Source organism: Hyperolius riggenbachi, chromosome 6, assembly GCF_040937935.1.
Source record: "Hyperolius riggenbachi isolate aHypRig1 chromosome 6, aHypRig1.pri, whole genome shotgun sequence".
Lineage (NCBI taxonomy): Eukaryota > Metazoa > Chordata > Amphibia > Anura > Hyperoliidae > Hyperolius > Hyperolius riggenbachi.
Genome location: NC_090651.1, coordinates 291,365,653 through 291,382,995, shown reverse-complemented (window position 1 = coordinate 291,382,995; position 17,343 = coordinate 291,365,653). Strand labels below are relative to the sequence as shown.

The following is a 17,343-nucleotide window of genomic DNA, read 5'->3' as shown; positions in this document are numbered from 1 at the left end:
ATAATACACTCAGACCAGTTGCTGTTGAAATTTGATTTTTATGGTGACAATCCCGCTTTATAAAAGCAATTGCCTCACTGGCATGCTAACCTTGTGACTTAAAGGCGGTAAAAACTATCATGTTCTCTATACAATAAATTAGTAATATATAATCTAATGATTTACATGGTGGGCAAGAGAAAGTGCCTCAAAGTAATGGTGAATGTAAAATTTTCCAGCATAGGGTATCTTCAGTGATGGAGAGGAAGAGTCATCTTTTCCCACGCATATAAAGGATACTGGAGGCGCAATCTTTACAGCAATGCTGAAACCAAACATACAATTAAAAGAGTGGTGCAGGATGAACCTCTAATGCTCGGCTCACTGTTTATAGCCTTTATTTTTAAAGAAATAAAAATTACAATCTGAAAAATAATAATTATAAGTGTGAATGCTGCTTGAAGAATGGAAAAACATTTTTGAGTCAAACACATTTTTCAGTAAAAAAAAAAAAAATACACATATTAACATAGATCTGTGTGTCAAGTTTAAAGTGAACCTTAAAGTGGAACTTCAGCCTAAACAAACAAACTGTCATTATGTTACATTAGTTATGTTAATTAAACTAGGTAATATAATCTCTTACCCACCTTGTTTTAAAAGAACAGGCAAATGTTTGATTTCATAAAGGCAGCCATCTTTTTGGTTGAAAGGAGGTGACAGGGAGCATGAGACACAGTTCCAACAGTCCTGTGTGCTGATCTCCCCTCCCAGTTGCTAGGCAACGTGAATAACAACATAGGAGATCCCAGCATGCTTTGCACAGCATCAGGGAAAAAAAGCCCGGGCTTTTTTCTTTGATGGGGCGGAGCTAAAGCTTTTGTGCAGCTAAAAATAAGGCTTATGTAAGAAAAACAAAGTTCTGATGCTGTGAAACTGTTAAAGAAACACCAAGTCTTTTTAGTGCTGCTGAGTAGATTTTTAGTCTGGAGGTTCACTTTTAAGAGGAACTCGAATTAAAATACTGTAACAAAAAAGTGCTTCATTTTTACAATAATTATGTATAAAAAAATTTTAGTCAGTGTTTTCCCACTGTAAAATCTTTTCTCTCCCTGATTTACATTCTGACATTTATCACATGGTGACATTTTTACTGCTGGCAGGTGATTTCAGTGGAAGGAGATGCTGCTTGCTTTTTTGGCAGTTGGACCTAGCTGTAAACAGCTGTTATTTCCCACAATGCAATGAGGTTCACAGACAGGAAACTTGTATGAGGGGTTTCACCACAATATCAGCCATACTCCTGATGAGTCACGTGCTGTGACGAAAATATTTGGGTGGGACCTAATGCAACGGCGTGGAGTGTTGAATCAGGTGGGTGAACGCAGAGTGACACGGATGGCTGTGCGCACGGCAGCCGTTCATTGCAGCTACGCTGATCGAGAGAGCCCTCCGGAGGCCACCAATACGGGGGAGAGCCCGTTATAAAACTCATGCTGGAATTTTACTGAAGCATATTGTAAGTGCAATAAAGTTTCAAGTTTTAATTGTTGAAACAGTATTATGCTATGAGGAGTTTTTTACTCGGAGGTGATAATCAAACAGCTGAGGCCAATTTCAAATAGTCGCACAGACAACGGTGGAGATAAAGAGCCTAAGATCGTAGAGGTCGGGGGTGACCCGGGAATAACCCCAAGTCGTGACCGAGACCTAATTGGGGGTCTCAGTAAAGGCTGAGTCCCTTTCCAATATTTGGTGTGGTGGAGGTGTGAACCAAGCTTAAAGATCGTCATAGAAGAATAATTAACTTACAAGGCCGCATTTATGCAGTTAAAATGACATTGCTACCCAAAATTCTGTACCTCTTCAGAGCTCTTCCTATCAGAATTAATAAAAGGGATGTGGATGCGCTGCAGTCTAGAATAACCAATTTTATATGGGAAGGATGTAGACCCTGCATCAAATATATTCACTTGGCCCGCCACAGACTCCAGGGGGGCCTTGGTGCTCCCAATATTTTACATTATTATTTGGCAGCAAGACTATCCCAGCTCTTTCAGTGGTCTTCTCCTAGGGGCTCAGTTAGATGGGTCGACGTGGAGCAAGAGCTTGTCTTTCCTTTCCCAGTCAAGTCCCTCCTTTGGACCCCTAGACCCTGTCTGGGCACAAGTTTTACCTTCGCACCAATTATTGATTCCCTACTAATCAAAAAGATGCTGAACAAGATTTAGCCCCAGGCGGAGTTCCATCTATTCTGATATCTTTATTCTATAATGACAACTTTCCCCCTGGAGTCTGTGGCCTGGCCTGGGGGATGTGGAGGTCCAGAGGGGTCCACACGATCAGCGACTTGGTATCTGATGGCGCCCTGCTTTCTTGGCCCCAAATTAAAGAAAAGTTTGCTCTGCCAGATTCAGAAGTATTTAGATTTCTACAGATCAGCCATTTCATCCGATCTCGCTGTGCATGTGGCCTGAAATTATCACGCTCACCACTTGAGTCTATGTTTTCCTCTTTACCTTTACCACAGGGCCTTATCTCCACCATATATTACGAAATTTGGTATTCCAAACATACTTCCCCCTCAACGGCAATGGTGAAATGGCAAGAGAGACTAAATGCTTCTGAAGAGAAAGACCATTGGGAGGCAATATTTAATGCGATGGCCAGCTCCTCTAAGCACACCATAAGGAGCTACAAAATATTATATGATTGGTTCTGTACTCCGATGCAATTGGCCAAATGGGGCTTAACACCCTCTTCCCTTTGTTACAGAGGCTGTCAAACAACTGCTGATCAAACCCACTGCTGGTAGGCCTGTCCTTACGTTGCTGGATTCTGGGGTTCTTGTTTCCAAATTGCTTCAGAAGTCCTGGGCTTAGATATTCAACCCGACCCTGGTCTGCCCTCTTCCATAAACCTCTCCCCCAGCTTAGCAAGGCTCAAAACAAGCTCCTTAGCCAAATTTGCAATGCTGCTAAGGCCCTTTTAGCTAAGACTTGGAAGTCACTACCCCATCTAGGCCAGAATTAATAAACAGAGTTCAGTCAACATACATCTTGGAAAAAATCACCTCCGCCATTAGAGAAACTACCCCACTTTTTGATAGAATATGGGACCCATGGGACATCTGGTTCTCCTCCCAACCCTAAAACTGACAGATTCTTTAGTCGCTCTTCCCATTCTCTCCCCCCCCCCTCCCTACCTTTGCCTTTTCCTCCTTTTTAGCCACAGTTCTGGCATCAACATAGCAGCTGGCACAATCTGAACCTCATAAAGAGACATACAGTTCCCCCTCCCCCCCTACCTCCCATTTATGTTTGTCTATGTGTAGACTTCCCCCCCCCCCCCCCCCTGTAATGTTTTGTTCTTTGTCAGCAATGTCTGGACTGACCTCATAAGGCCCGGTTCACATTGGCGTTCACCGTCCGGAATCGCCGTACCGGAGCCGGACCGCATGCGGAACGGACGCACGGCATAGCAATGAAAGTCTATGCGTCCGTTCACATGCGTCCGTACCATGCGGACCGGATCCGGACTCCGGCGTAAGATCCAACATGCGCTATTTTTTGGTCCGGCTCCTCCGGCAGACGTATCCGGAGCGGAGCCTGACTGTTGCATCCGTCCAATACAAACCAATGAGAAACGGAGAGCGCACAACACACTGGCTATAAAAAACGGACGTTCTACCCCACTTCCTATGCTTTTTCTATGGTATAGCGGCCATTTTTGATGGGGACCACATGGGCCCAGCGTTCACAGAGTGGAGCAGCAGCGATTTCACGCTGGAGCTCTTTGGCAGCAACATGTGTGATATGTCTGATAACGAGGAGGTGAGGCCCTACACAGCAGAAGACCTCATCCTACAGGTGCAGCAGATACCAGCCCTGTGGGACAGGTTGTTATCTCTTTAAGAAAACGGATCCGGACCGCAACCGTGTTCATACCGCACGGAAAACGGATGCAAACGGACCGGATCCGTTGGTATTTGCTGTTTACTGTGATGTTTTTTGTTTTGCTTGTTAAAATTTCAATAAAACTAAATTGAAAAAAAGAAGAATAATTAACTTAATGTGTTTTACGAAAGATGATATATGGAACTGCATTTGTATATTCATGGCATTTTGATATATGTGGTTCCAGTTTTGTTTTTGATGTTCCCATTTCTTTCCCTCTCTTCCTCCTTCCTCCCTCCCCCTTTCATATATACATAATTTTTCCCATCCTTCCCTACCTTTTTCCTTCTTCCCTCCCTCCTTCCTTTTTCTACGATACAGGTGCAATCGTGATGGAGTTCTATATATGTTTTTATTGTATTGTATTGTTGACCTGTAGTATTGTAGTATTGACCTGAGACCTTAAAGACTTTCTGCCTCTTTGTGCCCGCCCTCTCCCATCCTGTGAGTAACTTTCATCGATTATCTACAGCATCTATGCTCAATAGACTATATTTTTCTACATATATTATACATTATATCTTCAAATTCCTAAACAAAGGACTGTGTTTTCAAATCCATGCTGTCCATCCATACATCTCTGTGTAAGGACAATCAGTCTATACAGGCCCTTTGATCTCTGCAGGATACCAGCCACAGCTGAGAAAGTTCACACCTTGACTCTAAATAGGGCCTTTCTCGGCAGGAGCCCTGAGCTGTCTCTTGTCCATCCTAATGTGTAAACATCAATACTCAGCAGAGAGACTTTTAGCTGTATACCAACCAAGAAATATTTATCCAATTGACAAATCCACAATAATTCTACTTAAGTCTGTTGGAATCCTCAGAAAGACAAAGAGAGGATCGAGAGGATGTGGGAAAAGACGTTCTTCACCACAGAACCAAAATAACTCTGTGACAAAATCTACAGAGTACACCCAGCCAACAACCCTAATAGCTCCAGCACAATCCAGCAGAGATGACAGCCACACATCTGGAGACTGTTCTGTCCTGGAGTCATCAATCTCAGACCTCAGCTTCCAGGGTAGCCCCATCAAGGCTGTCCTCTGTAACATCAGATCGATAAACAACAAAACAGCAATCATACATGATCTAATAGAGTCTTCTGGTCTGGCCTGCCTGACTGAAACCTGGCTTTCTGAACCAGTTGGCCCCACCCTGGAGGCCGCCGTGCCAACAAACTATTCCGTGATATACTGCAACAGGAAAGAACGCAGGGGAGGAGGGGTTGCACTTTGCTTTAGATCAGCTTTGAAAATCAGACCACTTACTGTAGGTCCTACCAACTCGTTTGAATGCTTGGGGGTGCAACTTTCAGCTGAGAAAAACACTAACATATTGCTGATCTACCGCCCACCAGAAAAATACTCAGACTTCCTTCAGGAACTTGTAGACCTCCTATGCAACCTAACACTGGAACACCCCAGATGGATTGTTCTTGGAGATTTCAATACATGGGTGGATGACTCCTCTTCAAAATTTGGAATAGAGCTATCTCATGCCTTACATGAACTGGGCTTCCTCCAATCAATCAGCTCTGCTACTCACAGGAAAGGTCACACTCTGGACCTTATATTCCATACTGGGCTGTCAATAGCCAATGTGGAAATAATCCTGTTGCCTGGTCAGACCATCACACTATCCACTTCTCCCTCTCAATACCAGCTGTCAAACACCAGGTCAAGAATCAAATAAAATATCGCCGCTTAAAAGGGCTAACACCTCAACATATCCGAGATAACTTTAGCTTTGATGAATTGACTGACTCCAGCTTGGACCCTGATACTCTGGTGTTTAAATACAACAAATGTGTGTCCTCCACCTTTGAGACCATTGCTCCTCTGCGCACCAAATATCTTACTCCACACCATCATGCACAGTGGTTTGATAACGCTATAAAAGAGCTGAAAAGACAAGGCCGAAAACTTGAGAGACTGTGGCGCAAATCTCAGTCCCCAGAAGACAAACATGCCTTAATCCTCCACTTGAAGAGCTACCAAAAGGTAATCACGGGGAAAAAAATCATCCTTTCTATCACAAGAGATTGCAAATGCAGTTAACAAACCAGCCCAAGTGTTCCGCACAGTGGAAAAACTCTGCAACCCGGCATGTCAAAAACTTAATATCGAGTCTTCAAAGGACCTCTGTGACCAATTTGCCCATTTCTTCACAGACAAAGTCTCCGCTATAAGGTCCGCCATCCAACTTAGAGCATCTGAGCCTAATATAGCGCCGAAGACCATTAGCAGAGACAATGTAACACCTTGGTCAAACTTCAAAGAAATTGATGAAGAAGTCACATCAAGCATCCTCCTTCACGTCCGCCTAACTACCTGTGACCTGGATCCTGGCCCAACACAGTTCATGTTGAACTGCCCCGACCTGTTCGTACCGGTATTCCTAAAAATTATTAACTGTTCCTTAAAATCAGGGATATTTCCTGCTTTACTGAAGGAAGCAATCATCAGGCCTCTCTTCAAAAAACCCTCCCTGGACCCAGATGCAATGACCAGCTACAGACGTAGCTTCATCACATCCCGACTGGACTACTGCAATGCTCTCTACACTGGCCTTCCAAAAAAGGCCTTGTACCGTCTACAGCTGATACAGAATACTGCTGCCAGACTGCTAACCAACCAACTCAGTCACTGCCACATAACGCCAGTCCTGCACTCCCTTCACTGGCTACCTATAGAATGGAGGGTCCTATTCAAGATCAGCCTACTGACATTTAAATCCCTGAATAATCTAGGCCCTGGATACATGAAAGATATGTTGCAGCTACGTAGCAATCCCCGCATTCTCAGATCAACAGGTTCTAATAATCTAGTCATACCCAGAGTCCACTTGGAAACGTTTGGTCCCAGAGCCTTCTGTCATGCTGCCCCTACGTTTTGGAACTCCTTACCTCAACAGATCAGGACAGCTCCATCCCTGGACGTGTTTAAATCCAGACTGAAAACCCACCTGTTCAGTTTGGCATTTGCAGAAATATAACTTTAGTTGTGTGAATACTTCATCCTACTAATTACTGAATCTGAGAGAGCCTAAGCGCATTGAGTCCTATGGGAGAAAAGCGCTATAGAAATGTTATTGTATTGTATTGTATTGTATTGTGGATACCTATACCCATTTTTTAGATGTATGTTACTTTAAGGCAAAGATGGACACCCTTGGGGGTGTGGCCTAGCATGATTAAGCTATGATTAAGCTATGATTAAAGTGAATGTTTACCGTTTAAAAAAAAAAAAGTCAGATACTCACCTAAGGAGAGGGAAGGCTCGGTCCTAATGAGCCTTCCCTCTCCTCTCCCGGTGCCCGGTCCCGCACAGGATCCCCGTGGCAGTATTCGACCAGTTCGGTCAAATACTGCCACTTCCGCATGCCGCAGGGATGTTTCGGAAGCCTTCGGGAGCACTCGGGCTCCCGAAGACGGGCCGCTCCATACTACGCATGTGCAAGCGCCCTCTGACGCACACTCGCGCATGCGTAGTATGGAGCGGCCCGACTTCGGAAGCCCGAGTGCTCCCGAAGACCTCCGAAGTCCCTGCGGCGGCGGACGCGAACGGGGGAGCCAGCGCAGCACCGAGGGCACCGGGAGAGGAGAGGGAAGGCTCCTTAGGACCGAGCCTTCCCTCTCCTTAGGTGAGTATCTGACTTTTTTATTTTTATAGCGGTACCCATTGGCTTTAAGGAGCAAGCCATCGCTCCAATACGCGTGAGCTTTTATCTGTGACACTGATATGGATTAAAGAATAAAGGATATTTTTTATTTCACCCCACCACTTGGTGTAGCGGGATTTTTCTGACTATTTTGCAACTGTGGCATTGGTTCCCAGCTCCCACTTGGACAACCTGCGTGAGTGTAGCAGTCTCTTTTTTCCTTTCTTTAAAGGGATACTGTAGGGGGGTCAGGGGAAAATGAGTTAAACTTACCCGGGGCTTCTAACGGTCCCCCGCAGACATCCTGTGCCCGCGCAGCCGCTCACCGATACTCCGGCCCCGCCTCCGGTTCACTTCTGGAATTTCAGACTTTAAAGTCTGAAAACCACTGCGCCTGCGTTGCCGTGTCCTCGATCCCGCTGATGTCATCAAGAGCGCACAGCGCAGGCCCAGTATGGTCTGTGTCTGCGCAGTACACTCCTGGTGACATCAGTGGGAGCGAGGACACGGGCGTGCAGGCGCAGTGGTTTTCTGACTTTAAAGTCAGAAATTCCAGAAGTGAACCGGAGGCGGGGCCGGAGCATCGGTGAGTGGCTGCGCCAACACAGGATGTCTGCGAGGGACCATTAGAAGCCCCGTGTAAGTTCAGCTCATTTTCCCCCGACCCCCCTTTAAAGAGAACCTGAACTGAAAATGAAAAGTCAAAATAAACATATACAGGTCATACTTACCTCCTGTGTAGTCTAGTCCTCAAATTCTTTCTCCTGTCCTGCGTCCTGTTTGTCAACTGTGATCAATGGAATTCTCCGTCCTCCATTTTGAAAATGGCCATTACCCCATAACAGCTTTCTGGTCAGCACACTGTTAAACTGTAATATCACCCACTTGAGCCATAGGAAAACATGGACATTACCTGGCACATCAGTTATTCTCTTAGCTATAACTGACAGCAACTGATATATAACTGACAGCAACTGATATATTTCAGTTCTGACAAAATGTTGTCAGAACTGGAAGGGATCATTTTCAGAAGAAAATAGTGAGCTTCTGAAAGGAACTGATGGCGAGATAACTATGTAATGTTCATTTGAAGTTAACTCATGAGTTTATTTTAAATACTTTTACTCAGTTCAGGTTCCCTTTAAGAATAATTAACTGATAAACTTTTGTCCAATTGGATGGTTAGGGGGACATTGCTTCCCCCCATATAGCAGGACTGTGTTGCGCATACAATCTGACTGTTTCTGCAATTTTAATATATGAGCGCACTGCCTGACATAATTTAGATTGCATTTGCGCACCCCAATCGACTACTATTCACCGCTAATTGCCAGCGATCGCTAGCACTAGTGCAATGTTAACTATATGGCAGCGATTTTGCTGCCGCAATTGCCGGCAATTCGGGATTAGCGCTACATTAGCGCTACATGCAACATTTTTCTGCAATTTTAGAACGATCCCAATTGCAATGCATTTCAGTCATGATTGCTCAAACATTGTGAAAATGTCCAGTGAAAAATCCGCAATGATCGCATAAAAAACCGCAGCGGCAAAATGCTAGCGAGAACTACTAGCAGTTTGCGATCATAAGTGTGAACGGGGCCGTCTGATTGCATCCTTCTACATATTTAGGCCTCCTTTCCACGGACTGTTGAGCTGTGTGTTCAGCAAGCAGTAACCAGGCAGCAGTGAGCAGTTACCAGGTAGCAACTAGCAGTTACCAGGCAGCAGTAAGCAGTTGTGAGAGTTTAAGAGGCATTTCACTGCCTATCAACAGTCTGTGGAAAAGAGGCCTTAGTGAACATGTTCAAAACTGAGTGAAAATTTGCTGTTTGTAAATGTCCCTACAGCGCATGTCTCGAAAACAGCTGTTCAGCAGCCGTTCAGAACACAAAGATCGTACTGCGCATGCCAAGCAGCGCTTTATCTGGTGCTTCTACAACACCCGTAAGCCCCCTAGCGGACAAGTTAATATTGTAAAAAAAAAATGCCACTGGGATGGACGTTTGTATAATATACAGCAGTATTTACCTTCCGGCGATGAAGGCATTTTAGCAGCTGTAGAACTACAAATCCCAACGAGCCTTTTTCTGAATAGTTAGGACTGGCAATCTCAAAGTATCTGGGGAATATAATATTTCCAGTTTTTGCCTGGTAGAGCTGTTCTCTCTTATGTGCGTCCATTGGCAGCAGAGGCAAGTCTGGCATAGATTCCCATCCTCTCTCCCCCCCACCCCCGAGCACTGCAGACGCCATCAGGTCCTAGTGTCCGACCTCTGCCACTGCTTTCTATTGTTTCATGAAACCAAGGACATGCAGAACTAGAATGAATGATTCCCAGCGACTCCTGAATCCCGCAGTGCATTCTCATCATGTGATGGTAACTTTACAGAAGGTGCAACAATGTAATTAGGATTCCTATGCGCTCATTGCTGGTGCTATAGTCATTGTTTCCTGCATGATCTAATCACTGCAAGGAACAAAATGGAAAAAAGATATTTTCTTTGGGCTAAAGGGTAAGCAATTTCACACTGCCTCATCATTTGTCTAGTCCTCACTGTGGATTCCATCTGTCATATGCGTGTTTGTCTTACGTTATTCAAGGTGCAATAGGCAAACCAGTCCGAGTTTGAATTATGGACATTTCTTTTTGTGTGACAGATTTAGCCATTACTACAAAACTGAGCACTCTACAGCCCCCTTGATAGCAATAAATGGCATATGTGAACATTAATACGAGTTTAGCTATTGGAGGGTTATTATACAAACATGAAACTGCCCTCAGGCCATTCTTTTGAATGGAGAGTGCACATTATTATTATTATTTATAAAGCGCCAACATATTCCGTGGCGCTCATAAACAGGAATGCTTATCTTGTCTGAGCATCTCTGTTTATCCCTACAGAACGGGAAGAGGGAGCTGCAGGGAGACACTGCTAGCGCTGGTGATGCCCAGGGATAGTGGTTGGCCAGATATAAATATAGGGCACATGTAAACATGAAATCACTATTGATCTATCCATCTGGTGAAGGGACACCCACAGAGGCGGAGCCAGATCACCCACAAGGCAAGCAGGCAAATGCCTAGGGCACTGCTGCCTTCTTCTCTAAGGCTTGGTTTCCATTTGGAATGGAGCAAAACATCCCGTTCAGCATGGACCAGTTCAGATTGGAGCGGACCAGTTTATGTAGAAATCTGCAGACTACAGACCACATCTGTGTCTATAGACCACTTAATGCAAACCTGAAGCGAAAATAAACGCATGAAATGAATTGTATGTGTCATACAGCTCAGAAATATATTATTAGTAAAGAAAAGAGTCTCAGATATTTTCCAGTATGTAAATAGTTAAAAAAAAAAACTTCAGTTATCTATGCAAAAGAGCTTCTCTGAGCTAATCGGCCCAACTTGGGTGAATACAGTCCGTTTTTCTGAAGCACCTAAACAGCCAAGAAACAATGAGAGACAGCTTGAGATAAGGTTTTACTGCAGGAAAGTTCAAAGGGTCATTATTTCTTTGTTTTATAGCTTAAAAGACAGTGTGGTTTTAAAACGACAGTATATGCAGTGTTATTAAAAAAAATGTAAGAAAGCTACATAACAATACCTCCCAACTTTTTGAGATGAGAAAGATGGCCACTTTAAGACACAGCACTGCCACACCTCTAATCACACCCTTGCTACACCCCTAGCCACGCATTCCGCAAAAAAATATTATGCAAAACATGTACTTTTTGAATTCAAACTACACTGGTCCTTTCTATCATCACTACTTTTTCTTCCTATTAAAATTTGGAATTTAAAACTATATCAATTTAAAGGAAAGGAATTAAAGTGTACCAGAGATGAAAGGAAAAAAAAAGATTTATATATACCTGGGGCATCCTCCAGCCCCCTCAGCCCCAATCACTCCAAACGCTGTATTCCTGCAACTTCTCGCTCCCCCGTTAGCAGCCCTGTAAGTTTGGCTAATCGGGGCCAGTCGGCGCATGCGCAGTGCAGCTGTGCACACCCCGTTTTGCTCCCGCAGCTGGAAGTGTTCTGCGCCTGCACAGTAGTACTGCACAGGCGCAGAGTGTTCCCGGCCACGGGAGCGTGGCAGGGCACGTGGCCGGGCCGAGCATACGCAGTGCGCCCTGACTCGCCAAGCTATCGGGGCTGCTAACGGGAGAACGAGGAGGATGTACAAAGTATTATTATTTTTAATTGGATTTATATAGCCCCAACATATTACAAAGCTCTGTACAATAAATTAGGTTATAGACATTGATAATAGGGGTTACAGACAACACAATACAGGTAATAAGCAATAAGGCACACAATGCTTGATCATACACTGGAGTAGTAGTCCCAGTAATATAAATGTATGTTAATCTATGAGCAGGATGCACGATCATGTAGAATACACAAGGAGGGAGAGCCCTGCCAAAGGCTTACAATCTAAAGGGAGGGGGTGGTGAAAATAAGGTAGAAAGATGGATATGGTTCCCAAAGAGGGACTCTTCCCCTAAAAAAAGGGACAGTTGGGAGCTATGTATAACTGAAAATAAAAATACGAGACTCTTTTCTTTGCTACTAATGTTCTATTCATTATCCATACTACACATTTCAATGCATTATATCATACTTTTTTTCTGCTTCAGGTTTGCTTTAAGGTGCATATACCCATCCAATTTTGATTGGCCAATATTCCCACCTCCATGTAATATGAGGACCAACAGATTTTGAATTTTGTGTACTGCAGTAAACCTGTAATCAGAGAAATTTAAAAAAGTTAGATACTTACCTCAATAGGGGAAATCCTCCGCAACCCCTCCACTGCTGGATGATACCCTCTTCATCTTCACGGCGGTGTTCCTCTCTGTGTACAAGTGTAGCCACACTATGCAGCTGCCAGTGGGTTCACACCTGCACAATAGTAGGGGCCTCCTCCTTGCCATTCCAATCACTACAATGAATGGAATGCGTTTGTGTATTTTCATCACCAACTGTGCATTGTGATTCTGTGGTGACTCACAACAAACAGATGGGGACATCAGACAGTACAGTCGATGCACTCCTGATGTCCCCATGGATCTCGCCGCATTGTGCTCCTGAAAACGCAGCTGAAATTGCATTATGTGGGTAAGGGGCGTCTGGCTACATTCACAGTGGTGCATTGTGGTGTGGCATATAACAACAGCTTTGTAATGCAGTGTGAAGCCGTGCGTTACCGCAAAACATGCGCGTTAACAGTAAGGGCTCATTCACATCTAGGGCGTTTTCAGCATTTTTTCAAGTGCAGACGATTTTCAAAATCACCCTGAAAACGCGTGTGCAATGATCCCCTATGAGAGAGTTCACATCTGAGGGGTTCGTTTGCAATCCGCTCAGCAAAGCTGTGCCTGTAACATTTTTTAGACGATTTTGCCCCAATGGAAGGTATCGGAAAAGCGCAAAACGCTCACAAAATCGATTTGTGCAGCGATTGCATTTTCACGTTTTTAAGAATAAATACATTGTATTTATTCCTTTCCGGGTCAAAGAGTTCACTTCCTGACTTGCGTCAGGGAGTGAGTTAAAAAAATCGATCTGTAAAAGCGTTAACAAAATGCAGCGCACAGGCAAGCGCCAGGAGGCACTAAAAAAATTGTGCACAAAATCGCAAACGCAAGCATATTTGCGATTTTGTGCACAATTTTTAGATTTTAGATGTAAACAAAGCCTAAAGGTGGTGACACACAATACAATAAAATGATCCAATTTTATATTAATTTGATAAAAATGGTCGGCTGTTTAGAAAATTGAAAGCTCTTTTTTTATTCATTTGAGAAATCTGAAATAATTTCACAATTTTTTTGGGACATAAGTCAATTGAAAATGGTGGATTTTTCAGGCCAATTTTTATGAAATTTGAATGGTGTAGGGTAGATTGTCAGCTTTTTTGATGTATCCACACAAACAATTTTCTCAGGGTTTTTTTTCGCAATTGTGAAAAAATGTAACATGTGTGCGATACATTGGTCATATTTTTTTAATGTTACAATAAATAAGAAAAAAAAAGTGCTTGTAATCTTGAATTGAAAAGAAATATAAAAAAAATTGTATGGTGTATTGTCACCTTCAAGGTGGCCACACCATACAATTTTTTAAATTTATTTTCAATTCATGGTTTTCAATCAATCTTTCTGATTGATTGTAACTTTTTACAAATCTGACTAATGTAGCACACAAGTATTCATTTTTACCCAATTATGGAAAATGATTGAAAACTCAATTCAACTTTCATAAAAATTGATCAGAAAAATCCACCACTCCTAATCGACTTATATAGAATGAAAATGGGAAACCGATCGGATCTCTTGCTTGAAAAAAAAAAAAAAAAGCTTTTGATTTTTCGGGACAACCGAATGTTTTTATCGAATTCCCTTAAATTTAGATCATTTTATTGTATTGTTTGTGGCCACCTTAACAGTGAACCATTCCTTTCATTGACTGTATGCGATGCAACATGCGGATAACCTGCTTTCCCGCTGCGTTGCGTTCCTGTTGTTACAGGGAACGCAATGCCCACTATGAACGTCGCCTTACGCACACAAGTTATTAAATTGTCAAGTGGATAACACAGTGGGATGGGAACGTTTAAATTCTTGAAAAAGTGGAATGAAAGGGTTAAGTGCGCTAAATGCTGGGGAGGAATGGTTTAAGAATTTCAAAGTGGGGATAACCAGCTGCAGTTGGGGAGAGTAAGGGTTAATAGATCAAGGCGCTGCTGAAGTATAGAGGAATGGCTGCACTAGTTCACGTGACAAGCCCTCTGCATCACAGATTGGGGGGTGTGCAGAGAGAAGCACACTGCACATGCCCAGGCAGGATGGAGAGATGCAGGGATGCGTACAGGAAGCAGCACAAACAGGCATACAGGTAGGGAGAACAGGACACACTTGGATTTCATGTTATTGTGACCAAATATTCACCCAGTGCAGTAGGGAGAAGCTCTGACAATCATTACAACATTTCTGGCCCTAATTAGCAGCCATATTTCTAAAGACTTAAGGTGGGTACACACATCGGATAAAAGTCTTTGGAAAATGAAAGATCACAGACCCATTTTACCCCCTTCCATGTAGTATGAGAGCCATACCTGCACAGTCTATTATATTGAGCTAAACTCCACATCAGATAAAAATCTTTGCAAGATGCTGTACGCAAAGATGCTGTACACATTCAACAGATCAGTATCTGCAAAAGATCAGTTCCCGCAAAATGCATTCTTAAGGTGCATACACACATTAGACCATAGTCTTTGGAAAATGAAATATCACAGACCAATTTTACCCCCTTCCATGTAGTATGAGAGCCATACATACACAGTCTATTCTATTGAGCTGAACAGAAAGAAATCTTTGCAAGATGCTGAACACAAAGATGCTGTACACATTCAAAAGATCAGTTCCTGCAAAAGATCCGTTCCTGCAAAATGCATTCAGGGCTGGAACCCACAGGAGCGCTTTTGGCAGCGTTTTGGCAGCACTGCGATACGCTAGCAGTTTGCCAAAACGCTGGGCTAATGTTAATGGATGGGGCAACTTCCACAGGAGCGTTTGCGTTTCCCAGAAACGCAAACGCAGGACCTGCAGCATTTTGGGAGCGTTAGCGCTTCAATGTAAAGTATTGAAACGCTAGCAGAAACGCTCAGCAAAACCTAAACTGAGCGGTTTTGCTAGCGTTTTGCGGTTCAGCACACTGTAACAAAATGAAAAATAATTCACAGGACCAATCAGGATAAAAATGAAAAACGCAAAACGCTAGGCACCCGCTGGGGAAAAAAATACAATGTTGCAAAACACGACCAAAAACGCGCATGAATCCGCTTGCAAACCGCTCAGACAAAACGCTAGCGGTTGCGTTTTGCGTTTGCGGTTTTCAGTGGGTTCCAGGCCTCATAGTCTATGATATCTGCAGATCTCATACACACCTTGTTTAATAGACATTCATCTGCAGTTCAGACAATTATCTGTAGATCTGAAAATCCATCCTGGTGGATCTGATCTGCAGATGAATGTTTGTTAAACAAGGTGTGTATGAGATCTGCATATATCATAGACTATGAATGCATTTTGCAGGAACGGATCTTTTGCAGGAAGTGATCTTTCGCAGATACTGATCTGTTGCATGTGTACAGAATCTTTGTGTGCAGCATATTGCAAAGATTTTTATCTGATGGGGAGTTCAGCTCAATATAATAGACTGTGCAGGTATGGCTCTCATACTACATGGAAGGGGGTAAAATTGGTCTGTGATCTTTCATTTACCAAAGACTTTTATCTGATGTGTGTACCCACCTTAAGTCAATCAATAAATGGCAAGGTCTTCTAGCACCCAATGCAAAGATGCCAAAGTGCTCCCTTCCCCCTCACCAAAGGGATGGCTCAGATTTCCCAAACAGCATGCAGCGTTTTTTACCTGTTCTCTCTTGCTTATCTTTTATGCCTATCGGGTGCCAGGGCCTTTTTCCTCTGAAAAAAATAAAGAACGCACAGGAAAAACTGTTGCGTTCGGCATTCATCTTTCCTGATCACTGGCTATGCGGTTTTAATGCGATTACACAGTCCAATTCATGGTGCAAAAACTCAACTGCACATAAAATGCAGCAGGTACAGGCGATTCACAAAGAATCGTATTACATCAGTGGAAACCGCACACTGCTATTTGCATTATCCTGGCACACCACGCCAAAACATCAGAATGGAATAATTGGCCTGATTGAGGCTAGGGACTCACTAGGAATTGCAGGGCTTTTAAATCGCGCAAGCACTGTGTGCAGCGATTTCTTGGAGTTTAGCAAATTGCGACCCCCTTAAAGCTGGCCAGTCGCTACTGCGCATGCCCTGATCGCATTCCCGTTGAGCATGCTCAGGACTCTGTTGTGCACAGGGATGCGACGAGGAGGTGCGTGACTGGCCAGCTTTGAGGGGGTCGCTGCAGCTGGTTGGAGGGTCGTGGAAGGATGGCGCAGACACGGGATGACGGCTGGGGGCTGAAAGAAGCCCCAGGTAAGTCAAACTTTTTTTTTTCATTCCAGTGTGTAGCCTGCTTTGCATTTCCAAAACTGACAGTAAGCTCTGTGTGCAGAAACCCTCACTTTGTTGCATGAGTATTGGACTCCATAGACTTTTTACTTATTTTCAACAAGTGCACTAATCCATTGGCAGGCAACAAAATGAAATCCCTCCTGTCAGCCACAGTATTTTACAAAGAGTGGAATGTCTGTGAATTATACGCACCTCTTAAAGGACAACTGAAGTGAGAAGAATATGGAAGCTGCCATATTTATTTCCTTTTAAGCAATACCAGTTGCTTGGCAGCCCTGCTGGTCTATTTGGCTGCAGTAGTGTCTGAATCACACCAGAATTGAGCATGAAGCTAATCTTGTCAGATATGTCAAAATTGTCAGAAACCCCTGATCTGCTGCATGCTGATTCAGGGTCTATGGCTAAGAGTATTAGAGGTAGAGAATCAGAAGAATAGTCAGGCAACCAGTATTGCTTAAAAGGAAATAAACATAGCAGCCTCCTTTAAAAAAAAAAAAATCAGGCAGAAATAAGGTTTATATAGTGCCTCAAGCACATAGAGCTGAACTGAAAAGATGCCATATTTCTCAACTGAACTGGAATTTCCCTTTAAAATATCTTTTTAAGTGACAATGACGCTGTAATATTTATTTATTTATTTATACTTATTTACCAAATCTGTGTTGTGATT

At 43.4% G+C, this 17,343-nt stretch overlaps 1 protein-coding gene across 3 annotated transcripts in view; it reads left to right on the top strand.

Moving 5' to 3' along the window:
• The first annotated feature begins 9,915 nt into the window (after window positions 1-9,915).
• LOC137521592 (zinc finger and BTB domain-containing protein 49-like) overlaps window positions 9,916-17,343 on the top strand; it is a 52,758-nt gene continuing 45,330 nt past the window's right edge. For 2 of the 3 annotated variants that reach the window (XM_068241046.1, XM_068241045.1), the window contains exon 1: window positions 14,420-14,502. The gene's annotated coding sequence lies outside the window, so the exon portion shown is untranslated. Of the gene's footprint in view, window positions 10,115-14,419; window positions 14,503-17,343 lie in introns of those variants that run through there. The other variant, XM_068241047.1, reaches the window with a different exon arrangement.